The sequence below is a fragment of the Hevea brasiliensis genome, chromosome 2 (genome assembly GCF_030052815.1).
Source record: "Hevea brasiliensis isolate MT/VB/25A 57/8 chromosome 2, ASM3005281v1, whole genome shotgun sequence".
NCBI lineage: Eukaryota > Viridiplantae > Streptophyta > Magnoliopsida > Malpighiales > Euphorbiaceae > Hevea > Hevea brasiliensis.
The window spans coordinates 68,680,297-68,708,043 of NC_079494.1; positions in this window are offsets into that span (position 1 = coordinate 68,680,297).

The window sequence follows — 27,747 nt, forward strand, 5'->3', positions numbered from 1 at the left end:
TCACTAGGAACTCATAATGCCCATACCGGGTCCTGAATGTAGTCTTTGGCACATCTGCATTCTTCACCCTCAACTGATGGTACCCTGATCTAAGATCAATTTTAGAAAATACTCCTGCTCCCTTCAACTGATCAAACAGATCATCAATTCTAGGCAACGGATACTTATTCTTCACAGTCACTTTATTCAACTGCCAGTAATCAATGCATAACCTCAAAGTCCCATCCTTCTTCTTTACAAACAGCACTGGAGCTCCCCATAGTGACACGCTGGGGCATATGAACCCCTTTTCCAGTAACTCCTGTAACTGGATTTTTAGTTCCTTCAATTCTGTGGGCGCCATCCTATAAGGAGCAATAGAGATTGGTGCTGTACCCGACAGTATCTCAATAGCAAATTCAACTTTCCTTTCTGGTGGTAAACTAGGCAATTCTTTAGGGAACACATCTAGGAAGTCTTTTACTGTGGGTATGTCGCACAGATCTGGCTTAGCCTGCCTAGTATCCACCACATGTGCTATGTAGGCTTCATAGTATTTTCTCATCATTTTTCTTGCCACTGTGGCTGAGATGACATTGGACAAGAAATCTGTCCTTTCCCCCACAACTGTGATCTCATTACCCTTAGGAGTTTTCAAGGAAATTCTCTTCAATTTACAATCAACCATTTCCTGATGACGTGACAACCAGTTCATTCCCAAAATCACATCAAACTCATGGAAAGGCAACTCAATCAGGTCTGCCAAGAATTCATACCCCTGAATCCTTAACAGGCAACCTTTGTACACTTTGTTCACCATTACACTATGGCCCAATGGATTAGTGACCAGGATGTCTTGGTCACTCTCCCCTACTAGTATCCCCTTTTCTACGGGTAGGTTGGTGCAAATGTATGAATGAGTAGATCCTGGATCCACCAATGCATGCACAAATGTATTGTAGAGGGAGAACGTACCCCTAATGACGTCTGGGGCATCTTGCTCCTCCTGAGCTCTCATGGCATAGGCTCTAGCAGGTGGTCTGCCCTCCAGCCTCTCTGCTAGCTTCGATGCAGGCCTCTGTGATGGTCCCACTGCCTCAGATTTTCTAAATTTCCTACCCCTTTGTGGTGTAGGAGCAGGTCTATTTGCTTGTGTTGGAGCAGCTATAGCAGTTCTGTATGGACAGTTTCTCAACTGATGCTCTGTCGACCCACACCTTAAGAAGGAACCTGTCACTCTCCAACACTCCCCCTTATGCCACTTCAGGCAATATGGACATGCAGAAGATGCTGGGGCTGGTCCCCTAAACCCCGTCCCTAGAGAGCTGCCCACCAATGGTGTGGATTGACCTCTCCTAGGGGTAAACTGTGGCCTGGGCCCCTGGGACTGACCCTGACCTTGAGGTTGACCTGAACTCTATGCAGGTGGACCTTTGAACTTCTTTCCTAGTGCAGGAGATGAGCTAGACTGACCCAGGCCCCTCTTCTGCTGTATCTCTCTTCTGGTTTGCTCACTTATTCTAATCTTTTCAACTTGTATAGCAGCTTCCACTAATTTGGTGAAGTCTGTGATTCCCAAAGCAGTGATCATGATCTTTATGTTGTCATTTAATCCCTCTTCAAATCTCTTACACCTCTCAGCTTCATTAGGGACTATCTCCCTTCCATAGCGGCTCAGTCTGACAAATTCCTTTTCATACGCTGCATCACACTGCCTCGCCTCAGTTAATGAACTCTCTTCTTTTCTCTTCCAGGTATACACTACCCACATATTTCTTCTTGAATTCGGAGAGGAAGAAGTCCCAAGTTATTACTTCTGGCTGTACTTCACTGGACACTGTATCCCACCATTCATATGCATCATCTTGCAACAGAGAACAACAACTTCTAGATTTTGTTCAGGAGTGCAGTGGAGTTGTTTTAAAACTCGCTGCTCTGCATTCAACTGGTACCGCAATGCATTATCTTCTCTCTTGCCAAAGAAGTCCACTGCTCCAAATTTTCTTAACCTTTCCAGATGTGATTTCTGCTGTGGAGGTGGTGGTGGTGGTGGCATTACCCCAGCCATTTGTCTGAAGAATTCAGCCATTTGCTGAAACATGGCCTGTGGAGGCCGAAAGGTGCTCTCTGAGTCAAGAGTAGGTTCTCCACTACCCTCAGTCTCAGCTACTACAGGTGGAGCATGACTCTCCACTTCCTCCTCAACTGCCCTTTGTGATGTAGTGTCCATATCCTATTCAAAATAACAAAGACAAACAGATATGTATTAGTGTCACCTCGACTCTTACAAATGCAATGCATGGTATGGACTCGATCTAGGCCTAGAAACGCCTAAACCGTGCTCTGATACCACTAAATGTGACTCCCCTTACCTGACTACAGTATAGGCGAGTAAGATATGTCACACAGTGTACCAGAACACCCTATTTTATTTCAATCATTTTTATTCTTCTTAATTTATTTCTTTCATAGTTATGAAATATAGTTCGTGAAATATCATTCATTTAAGTCATTTATTGAAAACATAAATTTATTTGAGGTTCCGCAAATTTTATGAAAAATCCAACAGAGTACCAGCTAAAAATGGAGAAAACAGTTACTTGGAACCTGTGAAAAACACTTCCAAAATTTTCAATCAATCCCAAACTCCATTTCATCATCAAAATCTCAATATTTTTCAACAACATTTCCATTTCTCAATCATTCATTTCTCATGGTATTCATATACAAGCAATAAATAAATACTCAATTTTCCATTCATAACACAATTTCCACTATTTACATTAACATCATAATACATTACATAAGTCTCAATTACACATGAGAAAATAAAAGTTAGTTACAAAATACCAAAATGAAACCTAGTGTCCTACCAATGCACTGAAGATGGTGAGGTGACACGGATACTATGCAGAGCTGCAGGAGGTCTCACCTAGCCTGTGGTCTACTAGGCTCTCGGTCAGTATCTCCAGAACCTACGCGTAGCAAAAGCAACGCACTAAGCAATAATGCTTAGTGGTGTCAATAATAAAATAAAAACAAATAACAGGAAGTAAATATGCAATGCATGTTTTGATGTCTTATGCAGACAATTTTTTTTTCCATCATTATTGGTAATCTTATTTATTATGTACTTGTTCTATTCATTATTTCATTAAATTTGTTCACTTTCATTTTTGGGTGCCAAAGTAACCTATACTGGATGACTGGACTAGATAAACGAGTAAACTGGCACTGGATATCAAGTACCTCGGGCCGTCACACCATCGGTCACATATGTATCTCCCGGTGTGCAACAGAATAGCTAATAAGCTGTAATAACATTAGGCACAAGGCCAAGTATCAACACAATTTCAGAATGTCTAAAAGCCATAAAATCACATAATGGCATAATGCCATGTGCAGTATTGCTAACTAAACCCTATTGGCATGCCAACCTATCCAAACCAATCTTGCTAGGTGTACTAGGGCATGTTACACTTTTAAATTGTACAATTCTTGAAATTTATGTTTACATGTTACTATTCATTTCATTAGTAAACTAAAATGTTGACTTTTGCAAAGAAAATAGGCAAATTGGTTCTAATACTCCCAACATACCACATTTTGCATTCTAAAATTTTTGGTATTGGTTGTCAATACCATTTCTAAGCTTAGTGTTAGTTATTCAAAATTTTCAGATTTCAAGCCTCATATTTACTATTCCATTGGTCATTTATACAGTAGGGAATTTGGCAAAACTGTCTTCACAAAAGTTGTTCCTTATTTTGTCTAGTTACATTTCCTTTTTCGAATCACTCCATTTGGAGTTTTGTAGCTCAAGTTATGGCCTAAAAACCATAACTGGCCGGATTGGATGGAATCCAAAATTCTGGGCAAAACTGGTTCTGCCAGATTTGATAACCTAAGTTTGGTTGGCAATTTGACTAGGTTATGATCAGAATTTAGATTTTTGTTCTTCATGAAAGTTTTAGGTCTATGTGTCATCTTTCTGCTGGTAAAATGTCAGGTCCATTGGACCTTTCTACACTGAGTTATGACCAAATGACTAAATACTGTTCATTTGGTCATTTTGCCCAGGCAGAATGCAGGTCACCCGGATTAGGGCAATTTTTAAGCCAACTTGATTTGGTTTTCTGGGCAGGGTTTCTTCACCAAAGTTGTGCCATTATGTATCTAGTTTCATGTCCAATTAGCCTTGCACCAATTGAACCTCTACAACTCCATTTATAGCTGCACAAACCTGCTGGACTCATGCTCAGTCCTGCAGGTCAGCCAAGGCAGCTCACCCATACACAATTGCCAAGCCTCAACTCACTTCATTTTCTCATCATACACATTCAAATGGTCACTAATTGACCATTTAAACTTTCATTTACCAACACATGAGCAAACCCTAGGTTTCTCCTAAACCCTAACTCAATCATTTCAATTCTTCAAACACATACAATCAGTGGATCAATTCATACTCCCAATGATGTATATACAAGTTTAAAATATTAATTGACACTAACCTTTGTTGGAGAGTTTCCCTAGCTTAGAAAACTTCTTGATTTTTCTTTCTTTTTGCTGCCCAAAGCTTCCTCAAGGTGTGGGGTAAATTTTTTGTGAAGACAACTAGGGCTTTGGGGTGAGATTTGGTGAGGTTGGGAGCTTGGGTGAGCTTTAATGGAGCTTTCCTTCCTCTCTCTCTCTCTCCACGTTTTTGGCTGCCCCAAAGGTTGAAGAAGCAACTGATTTTTCTTTCTTTTTGTCTGCCCATTAAGTCATTTTAAATAAGTTAATGCCATGTATCAAAGTTTGATTGGGTGGGAGGATTTTTAATGACATCATAATGATGTCATAATTCCAATTCTTTAATTTTCTTTCCTTTTCTTGTCTACTAAATTTCAATTTAATTTTTAGCAATATTTATTCACATTTTTTATCATGATAATTATTTACTTGACTAGAGAGTCGGCCAAAAATCACCTCTAAAGAGGAAATGACCAAAATGCCCTCCGTTTGGCTTAACAGACCAAAATTGTATGTACTGATTGAAAAAAATTTTTCTAAGCATTTTTGTTGGCATTCTAATGTCATGGGGATCTCAATGACCCTTCTTTGGAGTCCCAAAAATTATTTTATAAATATTTCCCCAGGTCTAGGGCTCCTAGTTGCGAGAACCGCAACTTCCCACTGGGTTACCCATCGCTAGGGCACTGGCTCATTTAACTTGATTTTATTTTATTTCTAAAAATTTTCCTAAATTTTTCTTATTAATTTTTGAGTTAATTATGATTCCTCACTTTTGTTTAAATATTTTTCTGGACGTTTTAATTGTCCGGACTGACACTGGTCACGGAACAGTAGAATGTACGGAGTTGCTACAGGAAGGGTGTTACATTGATCATGGAGGATTGTAGCTTCATGCATGAATGGCCATGGAGTTTTATGGGAGAGCATTTTCGGCCATGGATGAAGAATTGAAGGAAATGAAATGAGTTAGTGGAGAAATTCTTCCACTTTAGCCCTTTTATACCCTATTATCTTTAGGTTAATTAATATATATTATGCTCCACTAACCTTAGGTTACTTAGTTTAATAATCTACATTTAATTATTTCAAATTATACCACTCATTTTTCCTTAATTGCATTTCATGTATAATTTCATTTTTCATGAAATTTTCAAAATTTAATACTACATATTTTTAATAGACATTTAGGTCAAAAGTCAACTCGAGGTGCTAAATGACCAAAATGCCCCTCTTCAGGTTGTATTTCGAATTTTTCGGTACTACCGATTTACTCCTTGTACCGCTGATTTTCTTAAATTTTTTTTTATTTATATTGACTTACTAAATTTTCTTTGACATTTTCAATGTCAATTACACCTCTGTAGACCTTTAATTTGGTCCTGAAAATATTTCTCGAGGTCCCCCGTGGTCCAGGGCTAGTCAACGGTTCTCGCCGTAACTTTCCAGTGCGGTCACCCATCGCTACGGGTTCGGCTCGTTTAACCTAGTTTCATTTTCTCTTTTTTATTTTCCTTTAATTTTTCTTGTATTTTCTTTTTATTTATTCACCATTTTATGTATTTTTACTATCATCGAAGTGTAGTTCTAGGCATCCTAGCTGTCCGGACAAATACTGGTCACTGGAACAGTAGAACGCACTACCTAACATAGGGGTGTTACAATTAAAATTTCTAATTAAATAATTTAATTCGGTATGGGCTTAATTTTGGCCTTAAAATGCACAACAATTGCATAATGGGCCCAAAACCAAGCCCAACACGCCCTAACATGCTCCAACAAGCCCAGATTCAAAGAACACGGCCTAGGGCGCAGACCAACATGGCCCGAGCCATATAAACGCTACGTTCGACATAGCCTGGGGTGAAGAGGGACACGGGCCATGTCGTTCAATGACACGGCCTGAGGCGCGGGTCAACACACCCGTGGGCGCTGGAAAACACTCCCTGGACCGTGTAAATGCCCAGAACACGATCCAGGCTGTGTTTCTTGTGGCAATTTGGTTTTCTAGGTTTTCTTTGATCCGAAAAAACTTTAAATCAACCCAAACTCAACCCAATCACACAATTAAGCCTCAAAATCAATCTAAATGGCAAATATAGTGGCTCTGATACCAATTGAAGGAGTGGAAGCCTGGATTTAGGGCATTTAAAGTATTAAAATTTCAAAAATCATTCTAAGGTTTCATGCATCATACAAGTGTGTTATGGTCCTAATCAATTTTCAATGCTCAATTGCATACAAAAACACATTTTAGCATGCTTTAAATTTTCATTTGCCATTTAAGATTGTGAATTAACATTTAATTCACATTAATCCCTAATTAAAAAGGGCATTTTGAGTACTAACCTCTTGATGTACAATTGATGGAATTCCCACTCTTTGGATGCTCTTAGGACCCTAAATGAAGTCCCTCTAGCTTGTCCACCACAAGCTCACCAATGGCAGCCCCTATTTGACTTCCCAAGCCTTTGCCAACCACTTGTAATTAGGGGTTTATGTTTTAGTGAGGTTTAATGGATGTATATAGCACTAGAAACCATTTTTAGCAATTTTGATTAAAAGAAAATAAAAGTTTTCTTTCTTGAGTTGGATGAGAAAATGAAGAGAAAGGGAGGAGCTTTTGTTGCCATCCAAGATGGGAAGAAGGAGAGAAGATGATTTCTATTTCTTCATTTTCCTTTATATACACAAGTCAAAGTTTACTAACTCCTTGCCACATGTCACTATAAGATCCTATCTTGTTCTTAGTTGACTTAATCCTATGGAGCCATGTGTCAAGCTCTATTTAAATCTTAAAAAGACGTCTTCCATCATAGGAAGACAAGTGACAAGCTTGTGTGGTGACATGTGTTACCATCTCATGGTGCCACATATCACCATGTAATTTTCCAAAAATTATAATTTCTTCTCTTCAAATTAATTAATATCAAATATTAATTAATTGATTAATTAATCTTCATTAATTAATCTCTCACATTTAAATTCATATTTAAACAATTTAAATATAAATTTAATCTATACTATACATTCAATAATCTAGATTTGGTTTCAAGTCATGCTAGGGACTTTGCAATCTTATTGCAAACTAAACCTATTTAATTAATCAATTAAACACTTTAATTAATCAATTAAATCACATTTTAATTGGTGATTAACTTGTGTAGATGTGTAACTTACTAGTCACATTCCTTATTGGCAATGATAAATGATATTATCCCATAATATCATTAGAACTATTTCTTACCTTAAATGATTTCTCCAAAACATTTTAGGTACATCATAGACCATGGTTGACACCTAGCATAGCATGCCATGGCCACCCAATTAGTAATAAGGAATACCTTAAATGAACCTTTAATCATATGTTACCATACACTAGAATCTCTCTATTACAAAATCCCAATTCCATCTGGAGTTATGGTTAAAGTCAAACTCCATTTGCTATGAACGTTATGTTCTCTTTTAATTCCAATTCTTAACTAATTAGATTTTCTTGTCAGAAACTCATTTCTGACTAAATCTATCTATCTTAGCTAGGAACTTAAATCATCAAGAATAATTAAATGAACATAGGATCTTATCCCTATTTACTTAGGGTAATGGATTTCATCTTGATCAACACCTATCTCTATATATAACTAGTAGGAGCCAACACATGCCCATATACCCATACATAGTATAAGTATGAAAGCAGTATCAAACTCAAACCACCTATATACAAGATAACTACGTTACCTCAGGTCTAAATATTATATACACTGATATGATATATGACAATGCATTGATAAGAGTAAACTCCATGTGCTTATCATAAGCGCCACTAGTTCAGCCTACTTATCATGTATAAGTGCCTTTCATGTTTATTATGTGGCATGAGACTCATCACTCCATCTTATTTATATCTCATATAAATTCTGGATAAGTCATGTCCTTTGTGAAGTATCCTCGATTGTGAACCAATTTATGATACTTTGTTTTAGAAATATTGTCACTCATATTCTTAACAACTTAAGAATAGAATTTCTAACAAAATATCAATGGACCTTTTCAATTACACATAAATAGATTATGTAAATAGAAAATTAAAATTGTCTTTTATTAATAAAATATGTACAAGATACATACAAAATGATATTCTCTAGGGCATATTACTAATAGTTTGACTAGTAATGGATATAAATTTCAATTCACAAACAATATTTGCAATATTTATTTTAGAAATAAACTTGTTGGCATGGGTAATTTGCAAGATGGTCTTTATTATTTGGATAATAATTACAAAACAGCTCTAAGTAGTCAAATTGAATTTAATGCCATCATTGAAACCAAATCAAGTCCAAAACTTTTATGGCACTTAAGATTAAGTCATATTACAGAAAATAGGATTACAAAACTGGAGAAAATAGGGATTTTATCTTTATTAGATTCTGAACCTACTCTAACTTATGAATCCTGCCTTCAATAAAAAATGACTAGATCTCTCTTTGTTGGACAAGGGTTAAGGGCCAAAGATATTTTGAAACTAGTATATGGTGATGTATGCGGTCCATTTAAAGAAATGGCAAGAGGCAGTTATCACAACTTCATTACCTTTACTGATGATAAATCAAGGTATAGGTATTGGTATTTGATGAAATACAAATATGAATCCTTTGAAAAGTTCAAAGAATTAAAATCTGAAGTAGAAAAACAAACAGGAAATAGTATTAAAACTCTAAGATCAGATCGAAGAGGAGAACACTTAAGTACTAAATTCAATGAGTTCTTGAAAGAATAAGGCATTATTTCTCAATTAACTCCTCTAGGAACACCATAATTAAATGGTGTATCTGAATGAAGAAATCATACTTTATTAGATATGGTATGAAGCATGATGAGCTATACAGATCTTGCAATCTCTTTATGGGGATTTGCCCTAGAGACAGCTTTATATATTCTTGATAGAGTCCCTTCCAAATCAATCTCTTCCACTCCATATGAGATATGGCAAGGGAAGTAACCATGTTTTAAGCATGTTAAGATTGGATTGTCTAACTTATACTAAAAGCTGAAAATTGATATATTGCAAAGCAAATCAGAGAAGGGATGGTTTGGTAGGTATCCAAAATACATTTTTTGATATTATTTCTATCTTCCTTCATCACAAAAAGTTGTGATAAGTAGAGATGTCATTTTTCTTGAGAAAGAGTTTATTCAAGAAGGTAGTAAAGGAAGGCAAATAGAACTAGAATTTGAGAATTATGATCAACCAATAGACTAAATGGATATCAATCCATCCAATAAGCCTACACCTATTGATGATATATCCACAACAGTTCCTTGAAGGTCAACTAGAATATCTCATCCTCCAAAGAGATATGGATTTCTTCTTGAGAATGAACAAGAGTTATTTGTTCATGAGGAATTTGATCATGGTGATGATCCTATGACCTATGAAGAAGCTATATCAGATATAGACTCTTTAAAATGGATTAAAGCAATGAAATCTGAAATGGATTCCATGTATAAGAACCAAGTTTGGGATCTTGTAAACCTTCTTGAACGTATTATACCTGTAACACCCCTATTTGCATAGCCTGGTACATTTTACTATTCCGGTGATCGATATCAGTCCGGACAATTAAGGGGATTAGAATCACATCTAAGAAGTCCTGAACGCAAATAATTAGTAATTGCCAAATAGTTAAGTATAAAGAAGAAAAACAAAGCATAAGAAGTTAAATGAGCCGAGAGTCACAGCGATGGGTGACCTTCGTGGGAAGTGATTGCGAGGTCAATCGTAACTCGAATTTCAAACTGAAAAATGTGACGCCGCGGTCCTTAGTACTATTGTGAACACAGTGGAAAAAGAGAAAATCATGAAAAAGAGTTGTTAAACAAGTCAAATAATTAAGTCAGAGATCCAAAAGAAATACCGAATAACTTGAAAACCGGATTGAACTGGTGAGGGGCAATTTGGTCAATTCACCCCCAGAGCTGACTCCTGACCTAATTGTCCAATAAAATCTGAGAAATGAAAATTTTGAAATATAGATTTAAATTAAAGAAGTGTGAAGAAAACAAAAGAAAAAGAAAAGAAAATGAAAATGGAATTATGACATCACCCAAGATGACATCATTCATGACCATAAAAATAATTTCCAATTAATTGTATTTTTGACCAAGTCAAATAAGAGATAAGAATTAAAAATTTAAAATAAATGAAATTTGGTCTTCTCTTCTTCATTTTTGCCGTGACTCTCTCTCTCATCTCTCTTTCTTCCTTCATCTTCCACCATTGTTAAAGAATAAAAAGCTTAAATTTCTTTGGTTCCCTTCCATAAATCCCCCAAATCCCAACACTAAATCTCACCCTTAGACCTAGATAAACTCTTTGGGAGTAAGAAGGAAGAGAAAAATTGGAGAATTGAAAAGCTTCATATGAGGTAAATCTCTCTCCTAACTTAAATTGATTTATGCTTATAGAATTAACATTGAACAAGTGAAAATTACTTAGAAAAGTGAAGAATTCATGCTCGCATGGGAATAAAGAAATTTCGGCAACCATGGTACCCTAGGGTTTTGATGGTGTTTAGTTAGAATAAACATGAAATCTTGTTGTGTTTGATTGGTTGTTTAGGTTGAAGGGAGTATGTAGACATTGAATGTGCACTTTGAATGCATTAGATTTGAACTCTATGTAATTAGGGTTTTGAGCATGTGAAAAAATTAGAGAAAAAGTTGAGAATTGGTCAATTGGTGTAATTGACCTTACCTGAGTTGAGAAATGGTCAATTGTGACTAATTTTGTTGTGTGTGAATTGTTAGAACCAAGTTTCAATTCGGATTGGTTAAGTTTAATATGCAGACAGCTTGATCTAGGTCCCTTTTAGGGACCAAAACTGAAAATTTACTAATCCAATTGTGTGAGGTCAATTGGGAATGAAACTAGACACAAAATGGATCATTTTTCATTTAGGAATCATGCCCAGAAAATGACCATAACTTTGTGAACAATTAGGCCAAATCTAAAATTGGGCACACTAACCTGTTCAAAAATGACCAAATGAACAATAGTTACATAAATTACCATAACTTAGTCTAAGAAGGTCCAAATGACCTAAATCTTATACCGATGGAAAGCTGAGACATAGGCCTACAACTTTCATGAAGAAAACAAACCCAAATTTTGACCATAACCTGTCCAAAAAGTCACCTGCAATCAGTGTACAAAACATTGCCAATATCCAAAAAATGCCCAAAATTATGGGTAACACAAAATCAAGCCAACCATGTTCAAATGGCCATAACTTAGGCTACAAAACTCCAAATAGAGTGATTCAAAAAGGAAAATAAAGTTAGGACAATAAGGAACAACTTTAATGGAGGACACTTAGCCAAATTCTCACAGTAACTAGACCAATAGAATAGTAGAAAATAAGGGACCAAAACTGAAAAATTATAATTTCTCTTAGGAGACTAAGAAATTGAATTGGCAATCAATGCCACCAAAATTGACACACAAAATGTGGTATATGGGTGCAATTAGAACTAATTAAGCTATTAAGTATAGAAAAGTCAATATTTTGACTTGAATAGTGCCATGAATAGTGCCACTAAACACAAAAATATGAAAGACTCGAAATTTATAAACTGTAATAGGTAGGATAAATCTGCAAAGAAATTGTTAGAATTTAAGTATTAGAAATGGATACTGAAGCACTTTAAATTTATGTGTTTCAATTGGAAAGGGATCTTCGAAGGAGAAACGAAAGTTTGAGTAAACTGAGTTGACAAAAGAGGTATATGGGTGCAAGTAGAACTAATAAACCTATTAAGTATAGAAAAGTCAATATTTTGACTTGAATAGTGCCATGAATAGTGCCACTAAACACAAAAATGTGAAAGACCCAAAATATATAAACCGTAATAGGTAGGATAAGTCTGCAAAGAAATTATTGGAATTTAAGTATTACAAATGGATACTGAAGCACTTTAAATTTATGTATTTCAATTGGAAAGGGATCTTCGAATGAGAAACGAAAGTTTGAGTAAACTGAGTTGACAAAAGAGATTTGTGCACAACTAGTTTTTAATTGAATTTATTTTGAATATTTTACGTAATTAAATGATTTTATTCTTCCTTATGGACTATGTTTATCAATTATGGGATTTACTTCAATGATTATTGAAATTGGCATAGCAAGCATGAGTCTAGTTTTGTGAAATATTATTTCAACAATTATTGAATATTATTTGGACTGGATAAATTATGTTTGGAAAATTGCATTGGAATTATGTTTTTAATTATGATGGGCAATTCGCATGAATAAAATACAAAATTTTGTTTTGGATTGTGATGAGCATAAAAGAAATTATGGAATATTGGAATTAATCTTGAATTAATATTGTGTTGTGATTTATGTTCACAAAAAGGACAAAGAAATTCATGATATGGTTTTATATCTCACTATAGATGCTTGACTAGGTTATTACCCATCTCTATATTATTTGTTGATGAGACAATGGAGTTAGCTTTGTTTTGTTTTGAATACCATAGTATGTGCACAGGCTTAGATTCTCCTCTTATTAAAGTATCTAAGTATTTGTTATGGACCCGTCGGAAGTTTCATTATTGTGTTGTGTACTTTGCACGATGATTCGACCTTCCCGACCATAAGGAGTTAAAATCCCGATTCGACCTCCCTGACCATAGGGACTTAGAATCACCTCGAAGATGGCCCTTTCGGATTAGCCTTGCATAGTTAGTAAGATAAAGAATGGGTTTTGATTGATAAGAAATTGTGATTTTAAATGAGATTGTGAACAAATGTTTTTGTTAAAATAATTGTTTATTTCCATAATTGCAGGAATTATTTTTATTATTCAGTTGTAATTTGACAAATTGAAATTTTGATCAAGGTTATTTTAACAAGTGACTACTATTATTGGCAATAAAAATTTTGACATTTGGAAATTGGTTAAGTTTCGAAAATCCAAAATTTTTGGCATAATTATTGTTAATGTATATTGTATTAACATTTTAAATTATAGTTGTGTACCACTGAGCTCACCACTCAGATATAGCTTTTTAAGCTATCGCAGGTGAGAGTAGAGATAGAGTAGTTGAGTGAGATTCTTGCAGCTGCACCTTGAAGACTGCTTGTGACTAGCCTCGGGTATATTATAGGTATACCCTTGTATATTAGATTTTGATTATGCATGTAAATATATGTGTGTAAATTATTTGAGCAGTTACAGAATAACTCTTGTAATATTATTTTGGTATGTAATGAAATGCAAATTATTGTAATGTTTAAACGTATTTTTGAGTTTTGTAATGAATGTAAATTAATTTTTCTTTAGTGGAATATGAATGAAGTTATTTAATATTATTTTTGAAAACAATTGAATTGAGAATTGTTTTGAATTATGTAATTGGGAGAACTTACGTTGATTTGTGTTGTGGAAGTGGTTGATTTTGATGAAATGAATTATTGGAAGTGTTTTTACAGGTGTTTGAAGAACTGTTGTTCCCAAATATAGATGGCACTCTACCGAAAATTTTTTAAAATTTGCGTAAAAATAAAAATGTGCAAAAATTTTAACTAGTCTTTAAACTTCAAGTAAAAAATTTTAATTCCTACCAAAAGTGCACGCCACCTTCGAAAAGTAAGAAAATTGTTTTAAAATCCCTTGCAGTATATTTAATGTGTTACCGATAGACGAAGTACGGTAATTCATTAGATGTACTATGGGATCATGTTACATCTTACTGAGGGGTAGGGCGTGACATGTTTTAGTAGTATCAGGGCAATGGTTTTAAAGTAAATTTTGAACTATGAATTTGAAATATTTTGTCGGTACATATAACTGCTCAAATATTTGATACATATAGTACAATTGCATCATAAATATGAATTGATGGAGAGAAATCTCCTTGTGTAGGTTATCCTGAGAAAAGAAAATTTTCTGAATAGAAATGGAAGAGGGGAATAAACTAGATCAGATACGATTGAGGCACAAGAGGAGGCCTCAGTTCCTAGGAGTGTCAAAGGCTCAACTGTACCAATTCCACCGGTATAAATCACCGCACAAGTGGCACAACAAATGGCCACCTACTTCAAACAAATGACTGATAGTTTGTCAGCCTAAGCTCAAACTCAAGCTCAAGCCCAAGTACAGACTCAACCCCCACAAAGGCAGTATGAAATAGAAAAGAGTGAGAAATCTATGGGTCAGAACTTGAATAGGCAATTAGGAAAAAGAAAAGAATTTGAGGAACCCCGAACTTATAGATATGATAGAGGCGGATCTTCAAAGTGGAAGCAATTGAGAACCCGTTGGAAAATAATTCGGAGTTCCTACCCTATCCGTGTCTATGAGGTATGTGGTAAGTTACACGGGGGTATTTGCTATAAGGTTACTAGAGTTGTAACACCCTCAATGTAACAATTCCGTATATTCTACTATTCCGGTGACTGGTGTTGGTCCGAACAGCTAGAACATCTAGAAAAATATTTTAGACCAAAGTGAGGAGCCATAATTAACTCAAATAATAATAAGAAAAATTTAGGAAAAATTCTAGAAATAAAATACACCCAAGTTAAATGAGCCGGTGCCCTAGCGATGGATGACCATATAGGGAAGTATCGGTAAAGACAGTTACCGACCCCAGACCCGTGAGAAAATTAATGAAATAATTTTTGAGACTCCAGAGAAGAGTCATTGAGGTTTCTATGGCATTAGAATGCCAAGAAAAGGTTTAGAAAAAATTTTCGATTGGTACAGATGATTTTGGCTCAATAAGCCAAACGGAGGGTATTTTGGTCATTTCGTCTTCGGAGATGATTTTTGACCAACTTGTCTAATTAAGTAAATAATTATTATGACATAAAATATGAATAAATATTGATGAAAATTAAATTAAAAATGAGTAAAAGGAAGAAGAAAGAAAGATAAACCGACAATTCGGTAGGAGCAAAATTTGGTCAATTAAATTTGAGGGTCCAATATTGACAAAAAATGATTATTATTAATTTAATGAAGCTAAATTAATTTAATTAATTGAAATTATGAAAATTAAAAATAATTATTGAAAAGTTAAATTATAATGATTATAAACTTCAAAATAATTTCAAATTTGCCATTCTACTTATTTACCATATTGCCATTAAATATTTAATTATTATATAGGTTAATTATTGAACAAAATTCTGTATCTTTTTCCCTTCTTCTTTCTGTCCACTTGCCTTCTTCCCTTCTTCTCTAAAATTCTCCATTAAAACCCAAAATCTAAAGCTTAAAACCCTAAGTCTCAACCAAATTTTTTCTTCGAAAAATTATAGCCCACCCTAAACTAAAGCCTAATTACTAGAAAGCACTCAAGAAAACCAAAAGAAATTAAGAGTTTGGGGCAAGAGTAATTTCAGCCAAGGTGGACCAAGAAGGAGCTTCAAGTTTTTGATTGATTAGAAGGTTGAATTCAAGTTGAGTGAAGCTAAGGAACAAGGTTAGTGCTATCAATTCCTTTGGATTTTGAAGTTGCACCAAATTGATTTAGGTTTTGCTAAATTGGGAATTTGATTTTATGTTGATAAATTGATGTGTTGAGATTAATTATGGAGTATTTGAAGTGTATTGAATGTGATTGAAGTTGGTAGTAGTGTGGAATGGGGAGTATTAGAAGTGTTGTGTTCATGTAGCATTTTCTAGACTTTGAGTCCAATACTTAAATGTGACCATAAGTAGAGTTAGGTTACACCAATTTGTGTGAGACCAATTGGAAATTAAACTTAGGACATAATGACACATTTTTTGTAAAGAAACCATGTCCAGAAAACTAACTTAGGATAACCTAAAAGTTGCCCTAATCTGGGTGACCAACATGCTGTCTCTGGAAAATGACCAAATGAACAGTGTTTGGTCAAATGGTTATAACTCAGTGTAGACAAGTTCAATTGATCTCAAATTTTACCAGAAGAAAGCTGAGACATAGCCCTACAACTTTTATGAAGAACACAAATCCAAATTCTGATCATAACCTAGTCAAATTGCCAACCAAACTTAGGTCACCAAATGTAGCAGAACCAAATTGCCCAGAAATTCTGGGTACAAGTCACTCCGGCTAGTTATGGTAAAATGACCATAACTTGAGCTACAAAACTCCAAATGAAGTGATTCAATAATGGAATTAAAGAAGACACAATAAGGAACAACTTTGATGAAGAAAAGTTAGCCCAGTTTCCACTGTAAAATTGTCCAATGTAACAGTAAACTTAGGTAATCAAAACGGAAAATTTAGAAATGCATCTAGGGGACTTTAAATTGCAATTGGCAATTAATACTAGCAAATGTAAAACTCAAAATGTGGGATCTTGGTGTAATTAGAATTAATATATCCATTAAGTATAAAAAAAATCAACATTTTGGTTGACTAGTAAGGTGAATAGTAATCAAAATGATTAGTAAATTAAGATGGAGACCTAGAACCAATTCTAAGCTTAAATGCTTAGAATTGTATGACAAATGTGGACTATGCATCCTAGTTAAAATTGTTAAAGGGAAATTAAAGCCATAAATTTGAAATCCATGAAATGTTCATGGATTACTTGAAACATGAAAAATAAGTCACCTAATTGATGTGAATAGATAGTTAGGGCTTATATGCCCATCACAAATAGAATTCATAAAATATTAGTAACTCAACTTAAAATATAAAATTTGTAATTACATAAGTAGATTTTTGAATGTATAAATGAGAAAGAAAAAAATGTTTTGAATACAATGGTACATGTGAACCATTGTTTTGAATTGTGATCAATATGAATGACATAATGAATGAATAAATGAATCATATTAATTTATGAATGAGACATTAGTTCTCATTATTGTAGAAAGGAAAAGTACTTTGAGTACAATGGTATAAAAGGATAATTGATATGAATTGTAATCACATAAATGATCAAATGAATGTATAAATTATAATTGAAATTTATCATGAAATAATGAAGTCATAAAACATAATATATTAATATTTAATGATATTATGTGCCATTGTATTGCCTAGACATGTATGTCAGATTGGATAGTTTGACATGCCAATAGGATATTATTTTAGCAGTACTGCGAAAGGCTTTATGCCTGTATTCATGGCTTTATGCTCGTATTCATGGCTTTTATGCCCGTATTCATGGCTTTTATGCCCGATTATGTGATATCATGGCTTTTTAGCCATACTGACTGCATACGTGGTTGACGTTCTACGTCCCATGGTATGATGGCCCGAGGCACCACGGTGTCCAGTGCCAATGACCCGTTATCCAGTTTAATCAGCCTGTCGTAGGTTACTTGGGCAGTGTAATTTATTGAAATAAATTAAGACTATTAGTAATTAAAAATATTAGAAATCAAATAAATGAGTTAATAAGACTTCAAAAGAATTAGTTATAATTATGAAATGATCCAAACCACATAAAAATTGTTAAGTAAAATGATAAAAGAGTTGCAAAAATAGGTATAACTTAACTAAATATTTTAAATGCACCTTCTATTGTCATATGAATATAAACTGAGTATTTTTATTAATTTTGTATATTGCACATTATCACTGTGAATTTAGGAATTAAACGCTTCCAAAGTGGAACAAATTAGAACAAAAGATAATTAATATCAGACACATTATATTAAATTAAATTAAATTGATTCTTAAATATTCAAATTATGCTTCGTTCATTCTTTATTTGTATATTTTATTTTCTTGTTATATTATTGCACCACTAAGCAGCAATGCTTAGCGCGATGGATTTGTTTTCTCGCACAGGTACTTTGACTAGGATTTTTGGAGTCCAGATCTGCAGAAGTGTTTGAAGTATTCAAGGTTGTCACCTCCTCAGCAATGCATGTAGATAGGGACCTTATAGATCATATTTTGTATTTTGTATAAAATGCTAGATATTGTATTATAATGTAGATTATGAACAGGTAATTAATAGAAATGTGATATAAATTAATAAATTAGCTTTTTCATATGTAATTAATTTATATATCATGTAAATTAATGAAATTTGAAAATTTTACTTATGTGATTTGAACATGAATGAGATTGTATGGATTTGAAGACAGATTTGAAATATATAGATAATGCATGGAAATGAATATGAAATTGAGATATATAAATGAGATGTGAATTATGAGATGGTTATGAAAATAATTGATGAGATTTTTATTGTAAAATATTATTGAATTTTTCAAACAGGTGAATAGTAAAACACGTCAAACGATAATAAAATAGGGGACACTCCGTTAGTTTCTCCGTCGAAAAATAATCAATATTAAATATAACAAGAACAAAATTTTTTTAAAAATAAAGTAAGGTAAGTTAGGGTGCTCCAGCACCGAATGTAGCACGCCTTGCTCGACTACACTATAGTCGGGTGAGGGGTGTTACATTTATTGGTATCAGAGCACGGTTTAGGCGATCCTAGGCATAGATAGATGGAAAGGGATAGTGTGCATAACATGCATTTCATTCATATGAGTCGAGATGTCACTAATGAAAATCTATTTTCTTTGGTTATTTTAGGTTAAGGTATGGACTCAGAATCACAGAGGGCAGTAGAGGAAGAAGTAGTAAGCCGTATCTTGATTGGTAGTGATGTTGGAAATTGGAGAGATCCTGCTCCACCAGTGCAAGAGGTGCCTGTACAACCCCAACATGCCTTGTTTGAGCGGATGACTGAATTTTTTCGACAGATAACTGGGTTTATTCCGCCACCGCCTCAGCGGAAATCACCTATAAGAAAAATTAGGAAGGATGGAGCTGTAGATTTCAATGGTAGAAAGGAAGACGATTCTTCAGTGGCTGAGTATTAGTTAGAAAGGACTGAAAGAGTCCTGCAGCAGCTCCATTGCACACCAGAATAGAGTTTAGAGTGTGCAGTTTCATTGTTACAAGAAGCTGCATATCAGTGGTGGATTGTTGTAACCAAGGTAGTGCCACCAGCCGACGTAACTTGGAAATTCTTTCTGATAGAGTTCAGAAAAAAATATATTAGCTGTGTTCATGAAGAGGAACAGAAGAGGAGTGGTGATCAGCAAGAAAGGAATTTTGGACAGTCTAGTAATAAGAGGCTGAGAGAACAGTTAAGTCAGACATCTGATCAAAGTAGGAGACCAAGAGCCAGGCCTATACCCATAAGAGATCAACAAGAAACACTAGTAGTGAGTGCGCCAAGACTAGCAAGAAAATGTGGTCATTGTAACAAGTGGCATAAAGGTGAATGTAGGGGATTGACTGGAACCTGTTATAGATGTGGGGACATAGACCATCGTCTGAAAGATTGTCCTAAGAGAAATTTACCACAGACCTAGATAGAGGTCGTGGAAGGACCAAGTACAATAGTAATACCACTTCCAAATGTCACCCAAGCCGGAGAGAAGCAAGAAGCCCCAAATGTGAATTTGAGGCAAAGTATCCTTCCTTTATGATATGCCTAAGTGTATAATGATATATTCGAAAAGACTAAGTAATACCATATATATATAAAAGGAGTAGACAGAGGGAGCAATAGAAAGGTAAAGGAATAATCTCAGATACCTAAACCCGGTAAATTTCGAGGACAAAATTTTTGTTAGATGGGAAGAATTAAAACACTCTCAATTTAACAATTCCGTACATTCTACTATTTCAGTGACTGGTGTTGGTCTAAACGGCTAGAAAGTCTGGAAAAATATTTTAGACTAAAGTGAGGAGCCATAATTAACTCAAATAATAATAAGAAAAATTTAGGAAAAATTCTAGAAATAAAATACAACCAAGTTAAATGAGCCGGTGCCCTAGCGATGGGTGACCATATAAGGAAGTGTCAGTAAAGATAGTTACCGACCCCAGACCCGTGAGAAAATTAATGAAATAATTTTTGAGACTCCAAAGAAGAGTCATTGAGGTTTCTATGACATTAGAATACCAAAAAAAGGTTTAGAAAATTTTTTCGATCGGTACAGATGATTTTGGCTTAATAAGCCAAACGGAGGGCATTTTTGTCATTTCGTCTTCGGAGATGATTTTTGGCCAACTTGTCCAATCAAGTAAATAATTATTATGACATAAAATATGAATAAATATTGATGAAAATTAAATTAAGAATGAGTAAAAGAAAGAAGAAAGAAAGATAAACTGACAACTCGGTAAGAGCAAAATTTAGTTAATTAAATTTGAGGGTCCAATATTGACCAAAAATGATGATTATTAATTTAATGAAGCTAAATTAATTTAATTAATTGAAATTATGAAAATTAAAAATAATTATTGAAAAGTCAAATTATAATGATTATAAACTTCAAAATAATTTCAAATTTGCCATTCTACTTATTTACCATATTGCCATTAAATATTTAATTATTATATATGTTAATTATTGAACAAAATTCTGCATCTTTTTCCCTTCTTCTTCCCGTCCACTTGCATTCTTCCCTTCTTCTCTAAAATTCTCCATTAAAACCCAAAATCCAAAGCTTGAAACCCTAAGTCTCAACCAATTTTTTTCTTTGAAAAATTATAGCCCACCCTAAACTAAAGCCTAATTAGTAGAAAGAACTCAAGAAAATCTGCAATACCCCTATTTGTATAGCCTGGTATATTTCACTATTCCGGTGCCCGGTGTCGGTTCGGATAATTAAGGGGATTAGAACCATACTTAAGACAACTAGATAAGTTATAAACACAAATAATTAGTAATGTCCAATTAGTTAAGTATAAACAAGAAAATAGAACATGAGAAGTTAAACGAGCCGAGAGTCACAGCAATGGGTGACCTTCTCGGGAAGGACAGCGAAGTCGTTTTAAACTCAAATTTCGAACCATAAAATATGACGCCGCGGTCCTTAGGACCATTATGAACACAGTGGAAAAGAGAAAATCACGAAAAAGAATTGTTAAGCCAGTCAAATAATTAGGCCAAGGAACCGGAAGAAAAATTAAATTATTTGCAAACCGGGTTGAACCGGCGAGGGGCAATTTGGTCAATTGAACCCGAGAGCTGAGTCCTAACCTAACTGTCAAATACAATCGGAGAAAAGAAAATTTTGGAGTCAGGAATTAAATTAAAGAACTAATAGATAAATGAAAAAAAGAAAAGAAAAGAAAAGAAAAAAAGCAAAATGATGTCACAATTGATTTTTAATTTCCTACCAAATTTGACTAAGTTAAATATATATTGAGTAAGACAAAAATAAAACAAAGAAAAAAAAATTACCCTCATCTTCTCTCCCAACACAAGCCAGCTGAAACCCTTCCCTTACTTCCCCATGAATGACCTCCATTGAAGTTTGCACTCAAGCTTACATCTCTTCATTAAACATTGATAGATTCCATAAAAACCTCATTAGAGCTTGTTTTAGTCACCTAAGAAGAAGATTGAAAGAAGAAAGAAGAACAAAAGATAGAGATTTGAAGTTCTAAGAAAGGTTAGTATGCTAACTTTCAAATTCCTACTTTAAATGCATGTTTAGTTACTTAAATGAACTTAGAAACTAATGAAATGAAATAAAAACATGTGTGGAGGACCAAATTAAATTTTGGCCAGTAGGTGTATGGGAGTATATTTGTATGGTTTGATGGATTTGAATGAGCTTATGGACCTCCATTAGTTGAATGATTATGGTTAAAAGCACTGAATTAGCTAAATACAAGGAAATTGTGAACTAGGTTGGACACTTAGGGTGTAGAGACCAAAAAAGTGAAAAATTGGTAAATGATGTCTTGGACCTAGTTTAAGGAAAGAAATGGTCAATTGTGACCTAATGAGGTGTGTTAGGAGTGTTTGAATCAAAAGCCAATTCGGATTGAGTGTGGTCATGCTGCTGGCAGCATGACCAAGTTACCTTTGAGGGAACCAAAATGAAAATTTACAAGTAAAATTGGTATGAGGCCAATTGGGAATGAAAACAGACACTAAATGACACAATTTTCATTTAGGAACCATGCCCAAAAAGTGACCAAAACCTAGTGAACAAATTGACCAAACATAGAAAATCACAGTCTGCCTTGTACAAACTGACCAAATGTTTGTTCATTTGGCCATAACTTAAGCTATGAAGGTCTAAATGACCTGAAATTTTACCAGTGGATAGTTGAAATATAGACCTAAAACTTTTATGAAGAACACAAATCCAAATTATGCCATTAACCATGTCATTTGGCCACCCAAAATTTGGTGACCTAAAACTACCAGCACCAAAAATTGCCCAGAAAATCTGGGTTGAATCCAATCCAGCAACTATGTTTCAAAAGGCTATAACTTGGGCTACAAAACTCCAATTGGAGTGATTCAAAAAGGAGAATAAACTTAAGACAATAAGGAACATTTTCTGTGAATAAAGTTTTGTCAAATTCCAACAGAAAAGTGACCAATAGAATAGTGCAACCTTAGACACCAAAACTGAAAATTTATCAAATTTGCCTAAAAGACTTAGAATTTGAATAAACAACCAAAACCAACAAATTTAGTGACCAAAATGTGGAATGTGGATGAATTTTGAATTCCCATACCTATTAAGCCTTAGAAAGTCAACAATTTGACTTGAATAGTGTAGTGAATAGTAAGTCGAAACACAAAATTTCAAGAACGTCGAGTTTAGCACGTTAGAGTTAGGTAAAAGTGAAGTTAAATTTATTTTTGGATTTATGCTAAGTTATGGTATTGAAACACTGTAAAATTGTGTGTTTCAGTTGAAAAGAATATCGGGAAAGAACCCGAGGAATCGAGTCAAGGCTAAGAGGCGACTCATTTAAGGTTTGTGCACAACTAACTCTTTTGTTATCTTTCAATTCCAAATTGATTTGAAATAAATTTATTGTATGATTTATGATTTTTGTTGTGTTGAGAATTTTAACTTATTGAATGAAATTGTACAATTTGAATATAAATTTTCTTATGCATTTAAAGATTTATTGCATTGTTTTGAGGATTGTAAATTTTAAGTTTGATGTGTTGCCAACCTTGAGCATGAATTTATGATGATTAAATATGTTGATGATTTGTAAACACTTTGTAAATAGAAATTGTTTTGAATATGATTTGAAACCACAGTTGACATGACAAATTTTATTGCGAATTCTCATTAGCTTGTCTAGTGAGATATCTCCTCCACTTGATGGGGCGAGTTCCTTCCTCTCTTGCTTGCTAGTTAGGGAAGAATTTGAATGAGTACTCATATATACTAGCTAGTCTCTGTTTCTCCCTTTTAGCCTTGGTTATTGGGAGAATGTGAAATGTCATAGTATACAACATGGCATCTATTTGAATTTTGGGTCATGGGATCAACTGTGTGAATTGTTGGCAACGCCCTTTAAATTATGCATAATTTGATAAATTGTGATTGAAATAAATAATTTGTTAGTGATTCAAAATATTTTTGTATTGTTTCGAAATTTAAAAGAGATGTAAATAAATAGTTATTAATTGATCAAAATGTTATTCAAATGAATAATTTGCATGAATGAAAATAATGATTTTTGTATGTCATGGATTTTGAAGAATTTAGAAATTTTAAATTTTTATTCATTATGAATTGTTAAGAATAATTTGTATTAAGTTTTAAATTATTAGTTTGTACACCACTGAGTTTACCACTCAGCGATAGCTTTGTATGCTATCGCAGATATAGAGACTAGAGGAGCAGCAGATTGAGCTGCTGAAGACAGGGGAGCTACCTGCTTGAAGTTATCGGGTATAATTTATACCCTGACTGTAAATATTCATTTTGATTTATGTATTGCACGTAATTGTATGGACATGTAAAATCGGTCTTGAGTAGCTTGTACAAAGTTTGTATAAAGTTGTAATAAATTTTAGTTTGGATTTTCTTAATATAAATTTCTAGTATGATGTATATATAAATTATTTTGTCATTAATGAAATATGATTGGTAATATTTTATTTTAAATTGAATGAAATTCATTAATGATATTTTGATAATTGTTGGATATTGAAAATGGTGAATTGGAATTTTGGAAGTTGATAAATGTGTTCAAATTGATTGAGATGATTGTGACTTTTGAAGAAGTTATTGATAAAAATTATTGGAAGTGCTTTTTACAGGAATTTGAAGAACTGTTTTCTCAAAATACAAACGGCACTCTACCGAAATTTTTATAAAATTTGTGAAAAAATAAAATGGGCCAAAAATTTTAACTAGTTTCAACTTCGAATAAATGATTTTAATATCTATTAGAAAATGCTCACCACTTAACAAAAGTAAGAAAATTCTTTTAAAATCCCTTGTAGGGTACTTAATGAGTTATCGGTAGGTGAAGTTCGATAGTTCTTTAGGTATTCTATGGGATTATGTTATGCCTTACAGAGGGGTAAGGTGTGACATGTTTTAGTGGTATTAGAGCCTAGTTTCGATCCAGGGACCTGTGGGTTATGGGCCCACCACGCTTTTTTTTTTTATCATAACCAATTTTGTAATCTTAAGAAGGGAGTCTACCGGACTCCCCTGTTTCCCATGCTATTCAAAAGTTTCGCTTGAATTCTAATCTAATCCTTATGTTCCGCACAATAAAATTGTCCTCTTCCTAAAGAATACCTAGCCAACTAGTTCCTATCGAATTGCTATTATCAGTAGAATATCACTTCTTAACTATTTTATAAGTTATAATTGTCATCCATAGCATCCTGTCTCTTCTAGGGGAACAAAATTATATTTTGTGTCTTACTGCTACACAAATAGAATATTGTTCCTTACTAAACTTTGAGAAAAAGATCCATTGCAATACCAAAACAACTATAAACCCCATATCGGAGACTGGATGACTTAGCCCTATAGGTGTTATTTTTAAATTTTGACCATACTAAAATCTCTAGATAAGGAATTGCCACAGGGCAAACAACCTACTTAAGACGCATAACGATATCCCGAATTATTTTATCAAGAAGGAAATAAGTTAAACAAAAGCAAACATGATAGTACAAAATGGCACATAGGCCTTGGTCATAAATGGAAATGGTAAGATAATGGTTATGGACCTATAGCCAAGAAAGAGATAAAGAGTTCATATATGACCAACAAGGTCATATAAAAAAAAAAAAAGACCACAAAGGAAAATAATTGCTAAAACAACAGCAAGAAAAGACTAAAATATTCTAAACTAAACAGAAAGTTGCATCAAATGATCAAGAGATTTGATAAGAAAAGAGTAAAGTTTAGTTCTCACCCATAGGATCATACGAGGTCCTAGAAAGAGTGGATCCACTAGCACACTGATTTGCTTACCTCTAAAATTGAAATGAATTTGAATCTAACTTATGACAGAAGCACATAAGAAACTTGGCACACGAGGTGAGCAATCGATGAGTAAATAGTATTGGTTAAAGTGCTAAGGAACCATCATTCAGGCCAGGAAGCTACCTAGAAGCGTGAAGCGGACATGAAGAGACAGCACCGACAGCTGTTCAGAGATTGATACCAGGTAAAATTTTGAGACGAAATTTGTTTTAAGGGGGGGGGGGGAGAATTGTAACACCCCTATTTGTATAGCCTGGTATATTTCACTGTTCCGGTGCCCGGTGTCGGTCCGGACAATTAAGAAGATTAGAACCATACTTAAGACAACTAGATAAGTTATAAACACAAATAATTAGTAATGTCCAATTAGTTAAGTATACAACTCAACTCAACTAAGCCTTTATCCCAAAAATTTGGGGTCGGCTATATGGATTCTCTTTTTCCACTCTGAACGATTTTGGGTTAAATCCTCAGAAATGTGTAATGCTTCTAAGTCATGCTGTACTACTCTCCTCCAAGTCAATTTAGGTCTACCCCTTTTTTTCTTTCTATCCTCTAGCCTAATGTGCTCTACTTGTCTAACTGGAGCCTCCGTATGTCTACGCTTCACATGACCAAACCACCTCAATCTCCCTTCTCTCAACTTATCTTCAATTGGCACCACTCCTACCTTTTCTCTAATACTTTCATTACGGACTTTATCTAGTCTAGTATGGCCACTCATCCACCTTAACATTCTCATCTCTGCAACTCTTATCTTAGATGCATACGACTCTTTCAGTGCCCAACACTCACTACCATATAGCATAGCCGGTCGTATGGCTGTACGGTAAAATTTTCCTTTTAATTTATTGGGAATCTTACGATCACATAAAACTCCCGTGGCACGTCCAATTAGTTAAGTATAAACAAGAAAAATAGAACATAAGAAGTTAAACGAGTCGAGAGTCACAGCGATGGGTGACCTTCTTAGGAAGGACTGCGAAGTCATTTTACACTCAAATTTCGAACTGTAAAATGTGACGCTGCGGTCCTTAGGACCATTATGAACACAGTGGAAAAGAGAAAATCACGAAAAAGAATTGTTAAGTCAGTTAAATAATTAGGTTAAGGAGCCAGAAGAAATATTGAATTATTTGCAAATCGGGTTGAACCGGCTAGGGGCAATTTGGTCAATTGACCTTGAGAGCTGACTCCTAACCTAACTGTCAAATAAAATCGGAGAAAAGAAAATTTTGGAATTGGGAATTAAATTAAAGAACTAATAGATAAATGAAAAAAAAAAAGAAAAAAAAAAGAAAAAAAAAAGCAAATTACATCACTTTATGACATCAAAATGATGTCACAATTGATTTTTAATTTCCTACCAAATTTGACTAAGTTAAATAACTATTGAGTAAGACAAAAATAAAAAAAAAGAAAAAAAAATTACCCTCATCTTCTCTCCCAACCCAAGCCGGCCGAAACCCTTCCCTTACTTCCCCATGAATGACCTCCATTGAAGCTTGCACTCAAGCTTACATCTCTTCATTAAACCTTGATAGCTTCCATAAAAACCTCATTAGAGCTTGTTTTAGTCACCTAAGAAGAAGATTGAAAGAAGCAAGAAGAACAAAAGATAGAGATTTGAAGTTCTAAGAAAGGTTAGAATGCTAACTTTTAAATTCATAATTTAAATGCATGTTTAGTTACTTAAATGAACCTAGAAACTAATGAAATGAAATAAAAACATGCATGGAGGACCAAACTAAATTTCAGCCAGAAGGTGTATGGCAGTATATTTGTATGGTTTGATGGATTTGAATGAGTTTATGGACCTCCATTAATTGAATGATTGTAGTTAAAAGCATTGAATTAGCTAAATAGAAAGAAATTGTGAACTAGGTTGGACACTTAGGGTTTAGAGGCCAAAAAAGTGAAAAATTGGTAAATGATGTCTTGGACCTAGTTTAAGGAAAGAAATGGTCAATTGTGACCTAA